The sequence below is a fragment of the Octodon degus genome, unplaced genomic scaffold, assembly GCF_000260255.1.
Source record: "Octodon degus isolate 3935 unplaced genomic scaffold, OctDeg1.0 scaffold00191, whole genome shotgun sequence".
In the NCBI taxonomy this organism is placed as follows: Eukaryota; Metazoa; Chordata; class Mammalia; order Rodentia; family Octodontidae; genus Octodon; species Octodon degus.
The window spans coordinates 1,056,299-1,062,066 of record NW_004524767.1 but is presented as its reverse complement, the minus strand read 5'-3'; positions in this window follow the sequence as shown (position 1 = coordinate 1,062,066).

The window sequence follows — 5,768 nt, the reverse complement described above, 5'->3', positions numbered from 1 at the left end:
TTATGGAAATCAGTGTGGAGACTCCTTAAAAAACTAGGACTGGAAATCCCATTCAAACCAGCTATCCCCCTACTGGGAATTTTCCCGGAGGAACTGAAAATGTCATATCCTAGTGATATATGTGCACCTATGTTTATAGCAGCACAATTTGTGATAGCCAAATCCTGGAAACAACCACAATGCCCATTACCTGAGGAATGGATGAAAAAGACATGATATTTTTATACAATGGAGTGTTACTTAGCTATAAAGAATGATAAACTCAAAGCCTTTATATTTAAGTGGATGCCACTTGAAGATATAAGTGAAATAAACCAGACCCATATGTGTAAATATCATATAGTCTCCCTAGTGTAATAACTCAAGAAATACAAATAGAAAGGTATAACACAAAGGGAAAGTGAGAACTTAAGGATTAAACAACAAAGGGCAAGGAGAAAAGCTAGGAAACACGACGGGCAAAAACCATACATTTATAAGCACAAGATGCTTAAGGCAACGATCCTGAAACTCTTCAGCAGGTTTTTGAAACTAGCAGTTAATTGGTGAGATTCTCAGCCTGACTGACTATATATGCTGATACCTGTGAACTAAGCAACTTCACTGAATAGCAATTGTGTAATACTAGGGTCATGCTTGGAATGCCTGTCATTCTGGTCTTCCAAATATGTACTGCTTGTCTTGTCATATCAATTACTGCTGTACTGTCTCTCAAGTAAATGTTTGTTTAAAAGAAAAGGGTAATAAATGAAAATGAGACAACAAAAAAAATGTCATAGCACTGTCCTGCTGCAGTGCTGTATATGGTTAGATTTCTAAATTTCTGTGTAAAACTTTGTAATTGTTTTTTCCAGTTTTTTTTCTTAACATTCTGTAGGGATTTAAAGTTTAACATATCAATACTTGATGGAAAGTACATGTTCCATGCTGTCTAAGATGTTTGATATTCAGACAGATAGGGAGGTTAAGCTCAACTGCCTATGTTACAGGGTAATAATATCATTAAGCTTCTTTTCTGGAGGGTTAATAAAAATTAGAGTAAAAGAAGGGCTAAAAGGACAGCCAAAATTTTGGTCCTAACCTTTCAAAGTCAGTGAGGACTCAGGACATAAGAGAATCTGTACTGTAACATCCTGTAACTCAGTGATGTCCCAAATTTTCTGATCAAGGAGATTATGGGGCTACAGTGGAAAGTGATCAGTGATGTAGAGTGTGCCTAAGGAGAGTCACATGGAGAGAAAACTTTCTCTCAGGCTTTCACAGAGAGCAAATTGGCCAGTCAAGCAATGGCCATGACTCATCCATATGGCTGACACTGACAAAGAATCTACAAAGTGCAATATAGTGTTTCAGGGTAAATCCTGAGAGGATTTGACTGACCTTGTCAGATACAAAAGTTACATTTCTTGTTGTATAGGTCTTGCTTTATCTTGGTCTTAACCATCCAGCAGAAAAGTATAAAAATTAGGTATGAAAATTAAAGCGATATTAGTATGCTGAGCAGTAAACGGCTCAAGTCAACAACTTCTGACATTGCCAGTCCTACGGATAACCCACTACTATTATGGACTACTGGAGCATATTGGATTATTTTGCTGAATTCACGTACCTACAATATTTAAATCACAATGGAATACCCATCTCTGACAAAACTAAACAAAAAAGGGGATACAAATGAAGGAATATTTTGTGTCTGTATATGCAAAATTAGGATAGATTTACAGCTACTTTCTCTTAATTCAATGAGAAAAAAGAGTTTGTATTAATAGTGTTTGGACAGGATATCATGTCTGCATCTTTTACTATGAATAACCACTACAAAGACAACAATATGCAGTGTGATAATTATTGAAGCTGTCTTAATAATCAGTATTTGAAACTGTCTCATTGCTATTTGTTTCTCAATAAAATTAAAAAATAAATTTATTTTTTTATATGACTGGTAGTGAGATAAATGTAGTAAGATAGGTATTGGGCTTGATGCAGGAAGTTCATCATGGCCTCCAACCTTCATTGGCACAGCATACAAAAGGCCATGAAGATTATAATAAATAATAGGAAGGTGCTTGTAACAAGAAAAAGAATCTAAATTTGAAGATTGGAAAGCCAGTTTTTTGAGGTTGGCCAACTGTTGTCATAAGGCACCAAGTCACTGTAAAATTTGTGTGTCAATGTTTGTCTGAGTTAGCAGTTCAAGTGTAACATTTTGAAAATAACTATTCATGTAGTTTAATCAGTTTAAGTGGATTGAGTTAAAGTTACTGTAGTAATTGTTCCTGTAGCTGTCGCATAATACCTGCAATTAGAATGACTAGAAAACATTTTTATATGCTAGATTTAGGGGTTGATGTAATTTTTTATGGGATGTACTTTCCAACCATTCAGAGCCAAGCTTTGACCTGTTGTCTGAGTACTATGCTATGAATAATGTTTAACTGAGAGATATTAAAATTAGTGACAAAGGGAGTGAGTCATGTGGCATTGTCTGAAAGAGCCTTAAAGGGTCTCTAACAGTAGTTAGTAGAATCATGTTCTATGAATATGTTTTTCTTTGTTAAGGACTAAAATGTATGGGTGAGAGGTAGAAATCATGGAATGAACAGAAGCATCACTAGCAGTCCATGTGAGCTTGCCTACTTGTTAACTACCAATTCTGTCAATATAAGGGAAAAAGCAAACCACGGAGACTTTTTAAGAAGAGGAAAGTAAATGGCTGAGGAGGGGTACAAATAAAGGTCCAGCAAGCCCTGGATGCCATACAAGTGGGTTGTCATTATAATTAGAGGGTGAACTATAATTCCAGATAGTGTTAGATTTTATCACTACCAAGGACCCGAGTGAGTCAGTGTCTGTCTGTCTGTCTGTCTGTCTGTCTGTCTGTCTGTCTGTCTCTGTTTCTCTCTCTCTCTCTTCCTTTTTTTTGAGACAATGTCTCACTATGCATTTTAGGCTGGCTGTGAATTTGGTATGTAGCCCAGGCTGGCCTCAAACTCAGGATGATCTTCCTGCTTCAGCTTCCTGACTGCTGGGATTATAGGCATATACCACCATGCCCAACTTATGTTCTCAGTTTTCTAGAGTTAGATTGTAAAAGAGAGGAGTAGTAGGTTGGGGGATCTGCATGAGGTCTATCCTAAATCTAAGCCATGTACTATGGGATGAGAGAATGTGGGAATATTGGGTTTGGGAAGATGCCTTCCAGACTGAGATCCCCTTCCCCTAGTCTAGCAGTAGTAAAAAAAATGACTGATTCTCTGTGCACTTTGGTCCAATAAAAATATGATGCATATGGCATTGGGGCTAGAAAGTACAATAACTACTATCAGTGCTCTTGGTGACTATGCATAATGGAAATTCTTTTGCCAGGAAATATGTGTGGGGTAACATGCCAACCCCTGGAATCACAGGAGTGGCTGCAGTCCTTCCAAGGGGCCAGGAGGTGGCAGTTCAGTTCTCTCAGTATAAGAGGTGTCATTAGGGGAAAGATGACTTTGGATCTCCCTTGTAACTACATCAAAAATAGAATGGAAAAATATCTCAGTAGAATAAGCGCTTGCCTGGCAAGCACAAGGGCCTGAATTCAATCCCTGCTTCGCCCACCCCCGCAAAAAATAGGTGAGGTAAGAACATGAGCCCAATAAGCCATGCCATTTACCTGGAGTAGATATATATCAGCAAACTCAAAAGATAAGGAATCTTTCTACTTTTGTAATTTTGAAGTTGTAAATGAGTTATGTGATCTTTGTAAGAACCAGGTTTCTAGAAGTTTAGAGAATTCTTGTGTGTTGCTGCACTGTTTGGCTAGATGTGGTGAGTTGCTTTTTTGTACTGCTGTGAAACCTTCTGAATCATAATTTAAAAGAGTTGAAGTTGTATTAAACTAAGATAAGTCTTTCGTGATATATTCCTTTTTTTGTTTTAATATTTGGGTTTTTAGGAGTTCATTGGCTTCCTCTACAGTGGCATATTTTGGGAGGATGGGAAGGATACCAGTGACATGTTTAGCATGTCAGAATTGGGGAAGAGTTTGTAAGAATATCCCGTTGCCCCCCACTAGTGGGCCAGGGAACGTTTTCATCATAAAGAAGTGCAGTTTCAATCACTTGTAGAGATGCCACAACACAGGACAAATCAATGACAATACTGAGAGATTAAATCAGAGGACTGTTATTTTTTTTTAATCAATCATGATTGTCTAAGAAGTTGAATTCCTGAAGAATATTAACAGATAAAAATTATGAAGCTTTATAGAGCAAATGAGAGAGAGAAATAACATTAACATAAAAATCATGATGACATAGAATGTCATCTGGGCTGGTGATATAGCTGGCAGTCTAAATGCCTGCCTGGTGAGCACAAGGACCCAGCTTCAATCCCCGGTACCTCATGCCATGCCGCCCTAGTGGCACACACCTATAATTCCAGCACGAGGGAGGCTGAGACAAGAGGATCACTACAAGTCCAAGCTGAGTAGCTAGACCCGGTACCAAATAAATATACAAATAAGTAAAGAAATAATTTTTTAAAAGTGTCATCTAAGAAGAATGTATCTTTCCAAAGATGTATTTTATGTGACATTGTTTAGACTGAACAGTGCTTGAGCATTTTAACATAAACTTTGAAAATGTATTTTATCATTTTACTGGCTATCTTCTGTTAGATTGACATGCATATGTTATCATAAATAATTGGAAAACAAGTAAAGGAGAAGTCAGTTACTTGAGTTTAAAAGTTTATCATCATAAATAATGTTAGCCTAGAAGTAACCAGTATGATCAAATGGTTTTTAGTTTTGTATTTCTGAAGACCTGTACACTTTGAAAAAGTATTTAATATATTATGAAGTTAGCAGTAATGAATGTCCCAAATTGAGGCAACTTTGTCTTAATTTTTGTCACTGACCAGCCTAGGTTTCTTTGTTAGTCATTCATGAAAACTCATGTTTAGTGTTTTATTTTATTTTTATTTTAGAAACAATACAAAATTGCACTAAACAAAGTAATTAGAATTCGACGATGGTTGTTATATTGCATAATGTTATCTTCAAATCAGTTGTTTAAGTTACTAGATGTAAACCAAAGCTTCTGCTGTGTGGGATTCAGTATGGCTTCTACCAGTGTATGTGTGGGGTGGAGCAAGCTGCTACTCAAGAAGGTCCACAAGACTCTCTTGATAGTGGGGAGTACAGGATAAGGCTCCCCAAGGCTCCCTCTACTGTGGGACAGGCAGCAGCAGCTTGCAGAGATACGGTGACAATGGTGGGAGAAGTGGTCACAGCTCAGCTGAGCTCTGGCCATGATCGGGGGAGGAATCGGGAAGTGGGGAGGGCAGGGCTCATGAGGTCCCCACAGATGTGGTCTGTTAGTGTTGATTTTAGAAGTGAAAATTAACGTCTTTATCTGAAAGTATGAGTTAGACCAGAAAGGAGAATTGAGACCTGGGAAGGAGTCACTGATCAGAGCCCTAATCTTTGAGCATAAGAAACTTTTACATGGAATAGTTTGGGCTCAATCAAACCAATAGAAGCAAAACATTTAAAATAATAAAATGTACATATTCCTTTCTATAAACTGCATCCCTCATGAGCCTTCATTCAACATACTGGAGCCTTCCATTTTTGCATTGTTTCTTTTTCTTAACCTGGTCATACAAAATTCTCTCATATCAAAAATATATATGAATTGCTTTATTTGTATTATTTTTTTTAACCCTACTTAACTATAACCTTAGTATGACAAACTTGGTTCTTGCTGCTTTGATTTTATTTA